The 14,611-nt window shown below is 45.0% G+C and overlaps 1 protein-coding gene across 16 annotated transcripts in view; it reads left to right on the forward strand.

The window, feature by feature from the left end:
• The window catches only part of Osbpl6 (oxysterol binding protein-like 6), a 191,201-nt gene that overhangs the window by 74,388 nt on the left and 102,202 nt on the right, over positions 1-14,611 (forward strand). For 15 of the 16 annotated variants that reach the window (XM_087651709.1, XM_087651710.1, XM_087651711.1 and 12 more), the window contains 1 exon segment: positions 14,461-14,610. The gene's annotated coding sequence lies outside the window, so the exon portion shown is untranslated. 16 annotated transcript variants of the gene reach the window in all.

Genomic DNA, 14,611 nt, shown 5'->3' on the forward strand with positions numbered 1-14,611 from the left:
ACAGAAGTTCACATGGATGTCCGTCGCTTGCAACTGTATGTCTAACATATCAAATATCAAGATATGTCTAAGCTGGATTGCTGGTTTTGAAAATGCGGGAGGTGGCTAAGGAACCCAGTAAGGGTTTAAAGTTCACAGGTGAAGAAAGTGTATCTGGTTCCATGTAGTGCCCAACCCCCATGCCCTGAACGTCATTAATCCTTGTCCATACCTCTAGCATGGACTCCCTCCTAAGACAGGGTGCTAACGTGATGTGAGACGAGAAGAGCATGCAGAAGAGACCGTTGCAGCCCTCTAGCAGCCTGGCATCCTTGGTTTACAGATGAAGACCAAACCTCATGACACAGTTTCAAATGGCAGTCAAGGGTAGCTATTAGTGTGAGTCAACAGAAAATTGTAAACTTATAAAAAACATTTGATTCCCCCCAATCTTTTCATAACTCGATTGCATGATTCTCGAGCTTGAGCTTTGTGTACTCTGCTGCAGTGTCAGGAAAGGACTTATCTGTCTGACACGAACTCGGGGAGCTGTCTGCAACAGGTCCCCTCGTTCGGATCACAGTTGGACTGGGATTCCGGCCTCACTGTCTTGGTGAGTTCCCGCTTCTTTGCTCAGGAAGATCTTCCAGTTCTGTAAGTCATCTAACCAGGGGGAAGTAACGCCCAGAGGCATGAGAAGTAAATTGCGATTGCTGGACTTGAAGCCTCATCTTCTTATGCAAATGTCAGAGCTGATCGGTATAATTCACGCAGCCCTGTCTCTTCAGCATCTCCTAGTGTTGGTGCATGAGTCTCCATGCATTCCTCCAGGTACACTGGGTTAGGCAGCATAGCCCTTTGCGTGCACCACGTGTTTCCTAGTAAGGTTGGAAACAATATTGGCTCAGATGAGAATAATGAGGTTGCATTTAGCAAGTGGGCCTCTCATCAGCATAGTAGGAAAGAGGACCAAACTATAACCAGACTCCAGGCGGCTTTCAAACTATTTGGAGTATGGGGGCCCCATTCTACATGAAAATTAGCATCACCTTCAACATGGTAATAATGGAGGTGATGGATTCAGTGCATAGGGAGTGCTTGCCCTCTATGCTGCACTCTCAGGTCCCTCGTAATAACTGTGCACCTTCCAAGGGCTCCTTGGCGTTTGCATTAGGAATTGCCGATACAGACTTCAGAGATAGCTCAAAGGAGACCATCAGGATAACAGGGGTTTTTCACCAATTTCTCTTAGAGTTTTATACTAACCTTTGCTTCCATTTAAATGTGTCTATGTTTTTGTAAAATGACTAAACACAAGGTTAAAGTGTGTCCAAGATCCTTAATTTTACTTTTATTTTAGGTTCCATTTCTAGGCCTGGATAATTGTCCCTCGGCTATGGTAGAGGTCACTGACTCTCTGATGGTGGTTTTGCATTGGAAAGCCCTGGCCAGCCCTTGGGTGCATGGCAGCCTTTTGGTATTGAAAGGACTCTGGCATGAGACGCTTTGCTGTCTGTTGGCTCAAGTCTGACAAGGCGGAGGCACGGACTCCATTCTGAAGCCTCCCACCTCTTTCTCGTTCTTGCTCCCCACTTTCTCCTTTCCTTCCTCCCCGCTTCCTTGCTTTGTTCTGCTGGAATGCCCTTGCCGGCATACTCCGTGAACACCGTGTAGCCTCGAGAGGCTTAGACTAATGGATGAGCCGTATGCCAAAGAGAGTTCCCCGATCTCTAATCGCCAACTGATAAGTGCTGTAGTTGGAATGTAGATGCCATGAGACTGGCTAACAGAAGGATCTGGCCCAGCCTGCAGAATCGGAGCGTTTCCCTTGAGAACTGCCAGTGAGAGAATTGAAGGTAACCAGATTGGAGAAAACAAAAATAGCAAAGCAAAACAAAACAAACAAAATAAAATTCCAATAGAGTGAGTTCCAGGACCTCCCGAGCTGTACAGAAAGAGAAAACCTGTCTTGATAAACAGCAGCAGCAACAACAACAACAATAGACATAGAAATTAACCATAAGACAAATAAAAGAGGGATTTTTCAGTCAGATAAAATAGAAAATGCTTAAAAGTATAGATTAGATTATATGGTATGGGATCGGGCCAAGAGAAGCAAAGGCAGATCACTCCAAAGTTTGAAGGGTCTGTTGGGGACATCGATTGTCAGCCCTGAGCACCACATTGAGACTAGTGAGCTGTCATGGTCCTGTGTGTGTATTTCTGATTTTCATGGAATAATACAAACCACGTGGGCCTTGCTCACTGAATTAGTTACTTTTCTGTCACTGTGATAAAACACCACAGTCAGTACAACTTAAGGAGGAAAGTGTTTATTTGGGCTTACGGTTCCAGAGAGATAAGAATCTGTGGTGGGGCAATGAAGGAGACACGGCAACCAGAGGCAGGCATGGCAGCCGGAGATGCAAGCTGAGAACTCACGTCTTGAATCTCAAGGACAAAGAGCCTAATTTTGCCACTAATAATGCAAATATCTGATACATGATCCCTATGAAAGGGTCGTTTGACCCAACCAAAGGTATTACAACCGACAGGTTGAGAACTACTGATCTAAAGTATTTCTGGTACAATGGAGGGTTTTATCAATGCTTCTCACCATCTGATCCCCCTCTCCCAAGTAATTGCCATTTTTACTGCTGTAATAACACATTCATTTAGTCTGTCTTTGAGGTTCATTTAAATGGAAACATCCAATAAAAACAGAAAACTTTATTTACTTATTTTCGTACATAATGGGTATTTTACCCGCATGAGTGTCTGTATACCACATACGTACCTGGTACCCACAGAGGACAGAAGGGGGCATCAGATCCCCTGGCTCTGAAATTCCAGCTGATTGTGAGTCACCATGGGAGGGGGGCTGGGAATAGAGCCTGGGCCCCTCTGGAAGATCAGCCAGTGCTCCTAACCACAGAACCCTCTCTCCAGCCCCACCATGGTCTTTTTAGGCTGAGATGAAGCTATGATGTTACTTGTCTATATTGCTGGGATGGTTTGCATGTGCTTGGGCCAGGGAGTGGCACGATTAGGAGGTGTGGCCTTGTTGGAGTAGGTGTGTCACTGTGGGTGTGGGCTTCAAGACCCTAGTCCTAGCTGGCTGGAAGTGAGTATTCTGCTAGCAGCCTTCAGATGAAGATGTAGAACTCTCAGCTCCTCCTGCACCATGCTTGCCTGGACGCTGCCATATTCCTGCCTATGATGATACTGGGCTGACCCTCTGAACCTGTAAACCAGCCCCAATTAAATGTTGTCCTTATAAGAGTTGCCTTGGTCATGGTGTCTGTTCACAGCAGTAAAACCCTAACTGTGGCAATTGCCTTCACTAATATACATATCGGGAAGGCACTCATAATTTCTGTGGATTGCTGCTTTGTTTAAATATTCAACAATGTCCACAACATTCTGCTCATTCATATTTTTTAAATATAGGTATGTATTCAGTCTCATAACCAGAACACTTAAAGCAGAGTCATGCTGGATAAGTACAGTGGCTCAGAGGTGGCCTCAAAGGATCTCTCTCTCTCTCTCTCTCTCTCTCTCTCTCTCTCTCTCTCTCTCTCTCCACTGTCATCCCCAGTGTGCCTTCCACCTTGGGACTTGTCAACGTTGTCCTACAGTGGCCCCCAGTGCTTGCACATGAACCTCACGGAACCTCAGTTTTAGCTTGTGGGCGGGAGACATTGCCCTTTTGAGATGAATCCGTATCACTCTGCAGCTCCTGCTGCTTTACATATGCGTATTGAGAGACTATGTTATAGCTCTGTCATTTAACTCTGCAGAGCTGTGTTCCTGTATATCATAAAGGGTATAAATGAGGAATCAATAGATGGATATGATGCAAGAGGTGGCTGTGATGGTGGCGTGCCCAGTGCATGCTACGGTCATAAAATCTCACTAGTAGACACACCTTTCCCAAGGCCGCACAAGTAGAGTGATCAAAAGTGAAATTAGGTTTCACTTTGTATCTGAGTCTCATAAAAGTTGGCTGTTTGACACGGAATTTTTCAGTGATCTTTTTTTTACATGTAATTTTTCTGAGTTGTCAAACTCATCAGCCAAAATTGCATGGTTTTTGTAGACGTGCTAGGACTTACTTTTGAAAATCAAAGGTTTTAACCTCATCTCTGTTGACCTGTATAGAAAGTCTGAGTTGCTGGCTTTGGACCATGAGTTATGGGTAGCCTGTTAACTCCCCTTGAGCATGTGCTCCGAGAGAACGGTCCTTCCGCAATTCCATCGCTATAGCACTATAGAGCATGCAAACAGTATAGTGTGTGTGTGTGTGTGTGTGTGTGTGTGTGTGTGTGTGTGTGTGTATAGCCTATTATTGTTCCTATGCCCATTATGAAGAAAACAGGAGAGCTTAAGTCAAGCATAAACTGAGACAGTTAAGACATATAGTTAACAGGAGCGGTTTGAGGCTGCTGCCCCTTCAACAGCCTGCCCTGAGGTGAACCTTGTAAGTAGGGGTACACCTGAACACTAAAGAGTATAGTATAGTAAACACATGAGCTAGCGGTTGATTCATTTATATCACATGCATGCACTGGGCTTAATCACAAGCTGCACTTTTGAGTGTCAGCACCCTCGAGCCTGCGTAGACCAGCATCCCGTAAGCGCGTGAGTGACACGTTGTACCCTACTTTCCCATGGCTCAACACCGACCAGATTATCCTTACATGACAGTGTTGTGCCAGGAAGCATTCGTGACCCCCAGAAAACCACCACGGAGCTGATTCTGATGCAGTCGACTTAGGGTCTTTATTTATAAGCTTGGGCCACACTGCCTTCTCAGACCTCGGAATGGGAGGGTACAGCCCAGAGCTCTTAAGGGGACAAGGCTTTATAGGAGTGGTGAGCAAGCGAGGGGAGTTTAGCCCAGCAACTATCTACTTGAATAACTATTGTACGCTGATGGGTGGGTGCTCTGAAGCAAGACCACGTACAATCACCAACAATCATAAAATGTCTGAAAGAACATCTGAAACAATCAGACTGATCTTTGATTAACTGTTGCTAGGAAGCAGCTAAGGACTAACTCTGGCCAGAGACAAGCCATGGGGGGGCCACCCTGGTATGTGGGTGTAGCTTGGGTTTTGGGGCTTTTTTTTTCTTTTAAGATGGAGGCTGGTCCCATGATGGAGTAGGTTCGGCCTCTCAACAGGATCCTATCTGTAATCTCTAAAGTCACTAAACCCCCATTCTGTTGATAAAGAAACTGAGGAGCAGAAGAGAAGAAGAACCTCCCCTGGGTTTCATAGCTGAAAGCGTCCACACTGGAATTTCTGTGTCATCGTCGTTGTCATCGTCGCCGTCGTTATTGTTTAACTCCCAGGCCCACGTGCTCCTCTCGTCATACTCTGGGCTTCTGCTTACACCCCGGACTGGCTCTCCTTTCTAGGAGATTACTGTTGTATGATAACGCAGGCTACATAGACTCCCCCACAGACTTGTTCCTTATCAGTTTATAACATCAAATTAAATTTCCTGAACAGCTTTGCATTGTAATGGACGGCATTGTTCACTGCCCGAGGTTCTTTCACGTTGATTCGATTCTATTGCTCCCACAATGTGTCTTAATACAGGAAGCTTAGTCATAAGAATCCCAGCATGCCAGATTTAGTCATTAAATTTTGATGTAGTAGAGTGAGGAAAAAAAAAAGTAACTGTGGAAACCAGATAGGAAACCTAGACAAAGAGAGGTGCAGCTGACCAGGGAAATGGGACAGTTTGAAATAATGACATCTAAGTAGCTGAATAATAAAGAGATGGACGTAGAGATTTGGCTAAGATTATTCAATTAAGACATATATGAAAAATATCACCGATTGGGCCACTTTATGCTCCCTTTGTATCGATCGTACAATTTCAAACCTAGCATAACTCATAGTCTTGCCACTAGATGGTGTTTACCAAATATATAAGTTTTAACATTATCGTTACCTCAGCTGGCATGGGGCAGACATGTTTATGCTCTAAAGGCTCACTCAGAAGACATAAGGGTCTCCTGACTCGTCCGAGGATTCTGTTGTCACTGCAGGAATTCAAGTGGCACGAGGGGTGTGATCTCAGAGACTAAACATCCCAAATGTCATTGACACAAAAGCTGCGCCAACTGGATCACCCAGCGGAATATTTCCTGTCACTGCAACTCTCAGTCAGGAAGTACTGAAACCATCCACGTTTCCATGTGAATTCGGGGCCTGAGTCGTCTGCCGTGGCTTGGTTTGGACTTGGGAAATTCTCTCAGACCCAAGAGTGCGTGTTAAACTCATTTATGTCATAGTTTGTGGAGGGAGAGGGCAGTGAGATATGGGCGGAGGACCGATACAGTGGGAAGCGGGCCTGGGATCTGGCAAGTACACAACCCTGGAGCCTCACAGAAGAGTGAAGCTGGTCTCCACCCAGTAGTCACATCAATAAGTGCCCAGGGGCATATTAGGACCACCAGGCGCTGCCCAGGGAGTGTCAGGCAGCCAAGGTGCAAAAGCTTTCTTGTTAGTCTTTGTTTCGGCACTGCTGGGCCTCGTGGCATGCCAAGTCACGGACTTTTCACATCTGGAATAATTGAGGCACGTTAAAGATGACGATTGGAATGATCATTTGTACACCCAAGTCTTGAGATCGCTTTATTGGAAGCCCAGAGGCAAGTGGCATTTTGAGTCTATGTTGGTGAAAAGACAAAACTGTTTCCTGTGACTTCTCTAACTTGGGGGGTGTGTCTGCTATGTTAATGAGGAAGAAGCTTTTTAATAGACCACCGAGTTGTGGGCAAATGTTTGATGAATACCCTGGCTTGTTTGTTCTGTGACTAATGTAAACCTTTCCCTGGTTTGTGAAAAGACAAATTTTGAAAATCGAGGGTTTATTTGAATTTCATTCTGTTGTATGTGCGTGGCTGTTTTGGTATGTCTCTGCACTATGTGAACGCAGTGCCTGGAGGCCTGAAGAGGGCATCAGAGTCTTTAGAACTGGAGATAGAGAGACGGTTGTATGCCACCGTGCGGATGCTGGCAATCAGACCTGGGTTGTCCAGAAGAGCAATCAGTGCACCTACCCACTGAGCCGCACAGCCACCTCACATATACTTTTGAATGAAGCCTTTCTTCAGCAAAGGTCTGAAGGCATGTGGTTGTGCCTGTGACGTAAATGATCAGTTACGATGAACTCAGAACAATGTTGGCGCCTTTCTTGCATATTCAACGAAAAGTCTGCGTGCCCGTGGTGCAGATGGACTTCCAGAGAAGGAGCCGATGTGGACACAGCTCTAAAGAGGAAGCTGGGTATGCCAGTCTTGATCAAGAGGCACTCTGAGTCCAAGGGGATGGAGCAGGGATTATAAAACTCAAGAGCCTGGAAAAGGGAATCTGCTGGGGAATGATTTCACACCCTATGGTGTGAAATAACGTCTAAGATGCACACTTTGGAGCTGTGAGAGGAAGCCATCTAGGCAGAGGAAACGCAGATATGATCAGGGTAATTGTAAGAAGCTTGATGTGCTTGAAGCTTTCATGATGTGTCTCAGATAAGGCTGGAACAGAGCCGGGTTTGGGGCATGGGCTGGGGGACTCCGGTAGGAGACTGAGAACAGAGCCGTTTCTCCTTTCCTAGGTGCAGTTTTAACCCTGATATTGATGGTCAGAGCATAATTGCACTAAGTGAGAACACAGTGTTCCTTTTGGCAGTTCCTCAGGGAACAAAATACTGTTCATACAACAGAAGTAGTCAAGGTGTGGGTCACAGTGGTCTTTCAGACCAAACATTTTGACAGAAGCTGCTGCATCTGCCTTGCTCGAACAGTTCAGACAGAACTCAGCCATTGCACACTCTTTAGCGTATCTTGATTTCTCTTTGCTTGGGTGATTTTAGAATTGATTCCGCTCCCCCGCTCCCCTCTTCGGTCAGGTGTGTGTACTCAGGACTAATTCTCCCTTTCCCTGGCAAACAGATGAGGATTTGTTTGTAGGCTGAGTCATTAAGGGCCCTTGTGTTTCTCCTCAGCTTCCTGTTTACCTCCTCCTTTTGAATTGGTCTGGTTGTAGGCAAGGGGAAAAGCTATTGATTTTCTTCTGTCTGAGAAAGAGCAGGCCTTTCCCGTTTAAAGGAGTTGTGTTACTGAACCCCTGGTGTGCGTTGGGATAATTCTCCCGTTGATATTTTTAGCTGTGGAAGGTTAGAGAAATACTTTCAGTCGGTAAAGATTTTAGTGGAGAGGGCCATTGTTAGGATTGTACCTAAATGATTCTGTTGACCAACGAACGCTTAAGATACATGTGGGTAAAGCCAGTTTATTTTGATCTGCAAAGATCCCCTGCAACCTGTAGTTTCTGCTTTTAATAAGCTGTAAGAACGTGGCACTTACTGAGTTTTAAGTGTTTCACATATGAATCAATTCAGTCCTCAGACCATCTTAACAGGTTAAGGGTGCCTTGGCGTTCCTTTCTAGATTGTGAGGTACTGAGAAGCCTTGTAAATTACTGAGCCATGTTACTGGTAATTGGCAGAACTAGGATTTAAACTAACGACAGTTTGGCAGTAGAATTTTAGAAATTTTAGACTGTTGAACTGTATAGTCAGAGGAAATCTACTTAGCATTTCCTTTGTGGTTCAGCTATTCTCTTTTAAAGTTACCCCAGACTTCCTGTCTCCTTGAATCTGTCTGTCCCTTGCTTAAAAATTTTATTTTATCTCATGTATATTGAATGTTTTGCCTGTTTCTGTACCCCATGTGCATGCAACGTGCCAAGGGACACCAGGAAAGACATCAGTTCCCTTGGAGCTAAGTTACAGATGGTTATGCACCACCATGTGGGGGCTGGGAACTGAACCTGGGTCCTCTGGAAGAGCAGCCAGTCCTCCCACTGAGCCATCCCTCCAGCCCTTTTATCCATCGCTAGCAGTGAACATTTCCTTTGGAAGAATTGTCCTTCTCACTTTATCAAAACTATGCACATTATGGAGTGGAGATAAAAAACAAACAAACAAATAAAAACCACCCCCAGCTTGCCAAACTGAGTGTCTGTTAGCGGAGGATTAACCACAGTTCTTCCACAGGGCATTTGCTTGTTTGTTTGTTTTGGCTTGGGCTAGCCCTGAACTCATGATCCCCCTGCCTTCGCTTTCTGAGAGCTGAGATTACAGGTGTCTGCCACCACACCCAGCTTGTTTGGTCACTGTGGCTGCATTGTTATTGGAAACTAGCCATGGCCATGCCTTTGCAGTTTCCGTTTGTCTGCGTCCTCAAAGGCACGGGCTTGAAGAGCTGAATGACGTAGTAGTCTGTATGGCTCGCACAACTTAAAAGTCTCACGGATCCGAAGGTTGTTTATAGAGAAAATCTGCTGACTAGCTCTAGAGGATGCACCGTCACAAGACCGGAGGATGTCTGGAGCATGTGCACTGTGCTTTATAGCTAATGAGATTATCAGTGGCTTTCTAACATTTCATTCAACTGAACTGCTGAGCACTTTCTGTAATGTTTATTTTGAGATGTAAGGTAGAAGTTAAGGAGGAAATAATAACGTTTTTGACTCCCTTAAGTAATCTATAGCCAGAATTCCGATCTGAATTTGTGACAAGAGTAACAAAATTGGGGGGGGTCATTTGATATTTAATAGGGCAAGATTATTTTTCTACTTGGTCTTTAGGATCTGGAAAACATGAAGCCCCTTCCCCTCTAATAGAGAAACATAATTCTGGATGAAACGAGAAAAAAAGTTGGAAGAATTGGCTAGCTTGTGGACATAAAAAAGGATTGAGGAGAGGTGCTTTCATGTTGAGTGAACTGTGTGTGCCTTATGTATCGAACCATCAAACCCTTGGGTTCTGCATCTGCAGTCCATGAGCTGGGTTGCATCCCAGCACCACAGAAATGAAGCAGTGGGGGAGGGGGATGAAATCAGTGAGGATACAGCCTGTGACTCCCCTGTCAGCTGTTAAGTTCTCCTGTCCTTCTGTCCTACACCTCGGAGCTTCCATTTCCCATCTGGCTTGCTCCTTTGGCCTTCTGAGACCATCTGCTATCTCTTCATCCACATAGCTGTTGGGTCTGCCTTCCTGAAGCAGGGTCGTGGGATCCTCTGCTCTGAATTCCACTCCTGTACTTTTTAGCTTGCCCAGTAAAATGCATCTTTCACGGTTACTTACAACCTGTGTGGTCCCCAGCCTCCTGTGCCGCCCCTCCCCACTCTCCTGCCTTCCACTTCTGAGAAGCAGCAAGTCCTGGACAGCTTCTCTTATCAGCCCTTAATTTTTCTGTGCTGTTCACACAGGTCACGCTGCTTGAAGTGTTGTCCATTCATCCCTGCCTGTCTGTTCCTGCTAAAGTGTACCAATCTTTGAATGCCTCTTTTTTACTATTATTATTTTTGTAACTTTCTCTGTCTTCTCGTTCAGCCCCGCATACAAATTCCCAGCTAGAATTTGCATTTCAGTGCCATGAATATCACAACACATTTTCTGCTTTGTAACTTAAAAAGATTATCCGCCCGCCTTGTCCTGTGATCCGAAGTTAAGTTCTTTTTCACTTCTAACTCCTCTTCCTTCTGTGGCTTTGTCTATAAATAACTACACACGGGGACTTACTACCCAGTGGGTTAGTGAATAGTATTTAATGGCAGATGGGAAAGCTCTGGTGTGTTCCTTCAGTTGGTGAATTTTAACTCCTGGGATACATAGTGGCATTAATTTCCTAGCTACATCTCAGCAAAGCCTACCTGTTAGGTAAAAGTTACAGGATTTGTGTTTTTCATCTCTGGGAAGTTACTCCATCACCATTTATTTCCATTAAAGTTACTGGATTGTTTACTAGTGTGGAAACCCTTTGGTAGGTGGAGAAGGGATTTAAGTTTCTTTTTTGTAAATAAAATAATTTATTTAATGTATATGAGTACACTGTCCTCAGACACACCAGAAGAGGGCATCAGTTCTCATTACAGATGGTTGTGAGCCACCATGTGGTCCTAGTTGAACTCAGGACCTCTGGAAGAGCAGTCCGTGCTCTTAACCCCTGAGCCACCTCTCCAGTCAGGGATTTAAGTTTCTTATCAAGACCCTGCTGTGGTAGAAAAAGCAACATGTTGATCTTATCCCCTCCCCGTTTTCAGTTGGTGGTGCAACAGACAAAGCTACATAGCCAAGCTAGGTCTTGTAGATTGTCTAGGGGGAAGCAAGATAGGATGTTTAAATTGAGACCAATGTGTCCTTGTGGAAATAAAGCGGACATTGAGCTAAAACCCATGACCACATGTTTAGAGAAAGCAGTCAGAGTCGCAAGTGTCCTCATTTTGTAGTGAAATGAACTTGGCCTGTAGATTACTGTATGAAGCCCTTTCCTGCTGACGGTGATGGTTGATCGTTCTAACTGTTTTTATGAAACTTCCCTTTGTTATTTCTCAGAGTGATGGATCCTCCTTTCCCTAGTCTCCTTGTGTTGTGTTCGCTTGCCTAGTAGTTTCATGGTACCGTCTAGTCTTTGATGGAGTTCATCTCTGTCTCTGACCAGAGCAAATGAGAGATAAGAAGAGTGGAGAATATACCGGACAAGGACACGATGTCTGGTGGGCAGAATGCAGGCTGTGGGAGGATTAGTCACCGGGCTAAAGGGACAATGCTGATCCTTGGCTTCCTGAATGAGCTGCTCAGAATCATTGCCAAGTCACCAAACTCCTTGATGGGATCTCCCAGAGACTCCTACTTAAGTATTGGTTGGTGTGGGAGATTTTGATCAAATCAACCTTTCAACCTTTAAAACTTACAGTTAATGACAGTCTCAGGAGGGAGGTGTTGGGAGCCCTTTGGTACTACAGAAGTTGTTATTAAATTAGAAAATGATTTCTCCTGTCAGTGTCGGTAGATAAAAAGCAAATAGGCTGTTCTTGTTAAAGCATCCATTGGATTCTGCTCGTGTAAAGAACCAGTCCTGTCTCTGCCTTTGGCATATTTCTTACCTGAACTTTAAGAATTAATCTCCCACAGGTGCTCTCACAAGGAGCAACCAGACTCAAACGCTCTAGACTTCTCACCTTTGGACTTCTGCCCTGTGTGCAGTTCCTGTGCACATTGAGACTGTGGGCAGGGCCTTAAAATAAAGTCGACATGTCACTTAGTGAATAATTTAAAAAATAAAATAAAACAAAGTATTAGAATCTTGGGAATTTAGAATGCAGATGTTACCGTATAGCTCTGGCTGTTCTCATTAATTAATATGTATGACCACAATAGCCATTCATTTGTGGCTCTCAGAGCTGTTTGTTTATGTCTGAAGTGTGCAACAGTTTTAACCCAGAGGACTCAGTCTCCTGGAAGGTTACAGCAGATGTCTACATGAACGCTAGTAACAGTCTCAAAACAAGCCAAAGCGTCTCCATCTTGGCATTGCCCAACAGTACAAAAGCCTGCCCTTATCACAATGGACAATGATAGATTTCATGCCTGTATAAGGCACATGCAGATTAAAACCTGCTAACTTTCCATTCTGAACTCTGGACCATGCTGTGTATGTGTTGGGGTGTGGGTGGAGTATTTAAGAGCTGCTCCCTGCTTCTGAGAGTGTACTCTCAGAACAGAAGTCACTCTGAGACCAGGGTGACCTCACAGGAGGAGAATAGATCAAAAGCCCCAGGGGAGGGGAGGGGAGGAAAATCAATGAATTATCCAGGGACTGAGACTTAGAGTGAGATTTTGAAGGGCGCATTGGCCAAGAGGATAGGAGAAGGAAATGGAGAAATGGGAAAGTGTTCCTTGGGCCCAGACTGTGAGGATTCATAGAGGATGTGGGGAAGAAGGAATGTTCTTAGTTGGGGGCCCCGAGACTCACTCTGCATCACCCTCTTCTCTGCTGAATTTTAGTGGTGGGATGGAGGGAAGTGTCGGAAACCCTGTCTGTATCACATGATCCTCTCTACTTCTTGATCATTCCACTTTGGGACAATAAGAAGTTGGAAAGAATGTCTAGGAAGAAGATGAGGTAGGGGAGAGGAAACGGAACTTCCTCATAGCCCAGGACTCTATATACTTGACAGAATCTGTCACTGACAAAGGCCAGGAGAAGGCGGCTAGTAGAGTTTCTACTCTGAAAATTTAGATCTCACCATCTGCCTACAATTAATTATGTGAGATGAAAGGGCATGAGTGGAATCCTGTGTGCCAAAAATAAATAAATAAATAAATAAATAAATAAATAAATAAATAAATAAATAAATTGCCATGCCTCTCACAGGAACAATCTTGGTGGCTATCAACCATACTCCATTCTTGCCGTCAGCGTCATCTACTGCTAAGTTTGCTTAGATCTACAAAGTGTAACACATATAATAGATTTATTTTTGATGCAGGGGATGGAGAGAACTTTGCAAGAAATGCTTTGGGGCAGAAAGATATTAAACAATCAAGAGGGACATGGTTGCTCCCTGTGATGCCAACACTTAGGAAGCTGAGGCAGGAGGATCTGCAGAAGTTCCAGGCCAATGTGGACTGCAGAATAAGACCCTGTCTTACCCCCACTCGCCCTTAAAAAAAGAATAACCAGTCTACTCATAGCATTGAGGGTGGGCAGGGCTCTTTTGAAGTTAGAGTAGGCCATGGTCTGTTAGAAAGGGGATAGGGACTCACTTTCCAATAATTAAACCCCCAAAATAGTTTTTTTATTTCCTTTCCTTTCCCCCAAGACAAGGTTTTACTCTGCAACCCAGGCTGACCTCTAAATCAAAATTCTCCTGTCTCAGCCTCCCAGGAACTAGGAGGACGGATGTGGATCACAGCATCTGGCTTGATGAATACTTTTAGTGCTGTGTTGTGAAGAAATGAACTTGCCAGAGAGGGGTCGTTGGCTTGAGGTGAAGGGCTGCCTTTGTGTTTCAGTGTCAGAGGGTACCTGGTGTCATTGGTGAGGCGTCTGCTTTGGAACTGGCTTCTTTCTTTATTCTTAAAGTAAACATTTGTTTTCTCAGTCTGTGTATCTTGGCTTCCCGAGAGACAATGCCAAGTTGAAAACTGGATTCTGTGATAGTACCGTCCGGAGCGATGGGTCTACTCTTGAAAGGCAAATTGGACGACCCCTGGGTCTTATCAGGAGATTCACGAGCTCACGTGACGATCTCGGTTCACATCTGTTATCTCTACAGCACTGCCTAGTATTTATTCAGGTTTCGTCAGGAAGCTGAGCTTGCTTCTAGACAATGGACTACTAGACTTTGTCCTCACTGAGAGTATTCGCTGTGTCACCTGAAGGGTTCTACTCAAGACTCTGGGCAGCGAGCAGGTGTGAATCAGCAATGTGAACACTGGGGAGGTCAGTGGTCACGTCTTCGCAGTCGGCTAAGACGGAGCTGAGGCAGTAAAAGCCGAAATGGCTGTCCGTCCAAGCCTCCTCATCCAGAGAGCTGTGGGGAGGCATCTTTCTGAGGGTCACTTGGACATTCTGTGGAAACGCCCTGTGTGATTGTCCTTGTTCTTTTCCAGGTTCTTACTGGGAAGCCAATAAAAGAAGACAGTTAAGGCACCAGCAGTGCCAGCGGGGCTGACAGACTGCAGCAAAAGGACAGAGGCCAGGCCACTGAGAAGCAGTTGTAATGGTACAGCCAAGCTAGAAGACTCTGACACGAGGCAAAGG

Source organism: Rattus norvegicus, chromosome 3, assembly GCF_021556685.1.
Source record: "Rattus norvegicus strain SHRSP/BbbUtx chromosome 3, alternate assembly SHRSP_T2T, whole genome shotgun sequence".
Taxonomy (NCBI): Eukaryota; Metazoa; Chordata; class Mammalia; order Rodentia; family Muridae; genus Rattus; species Rattus norvegicus.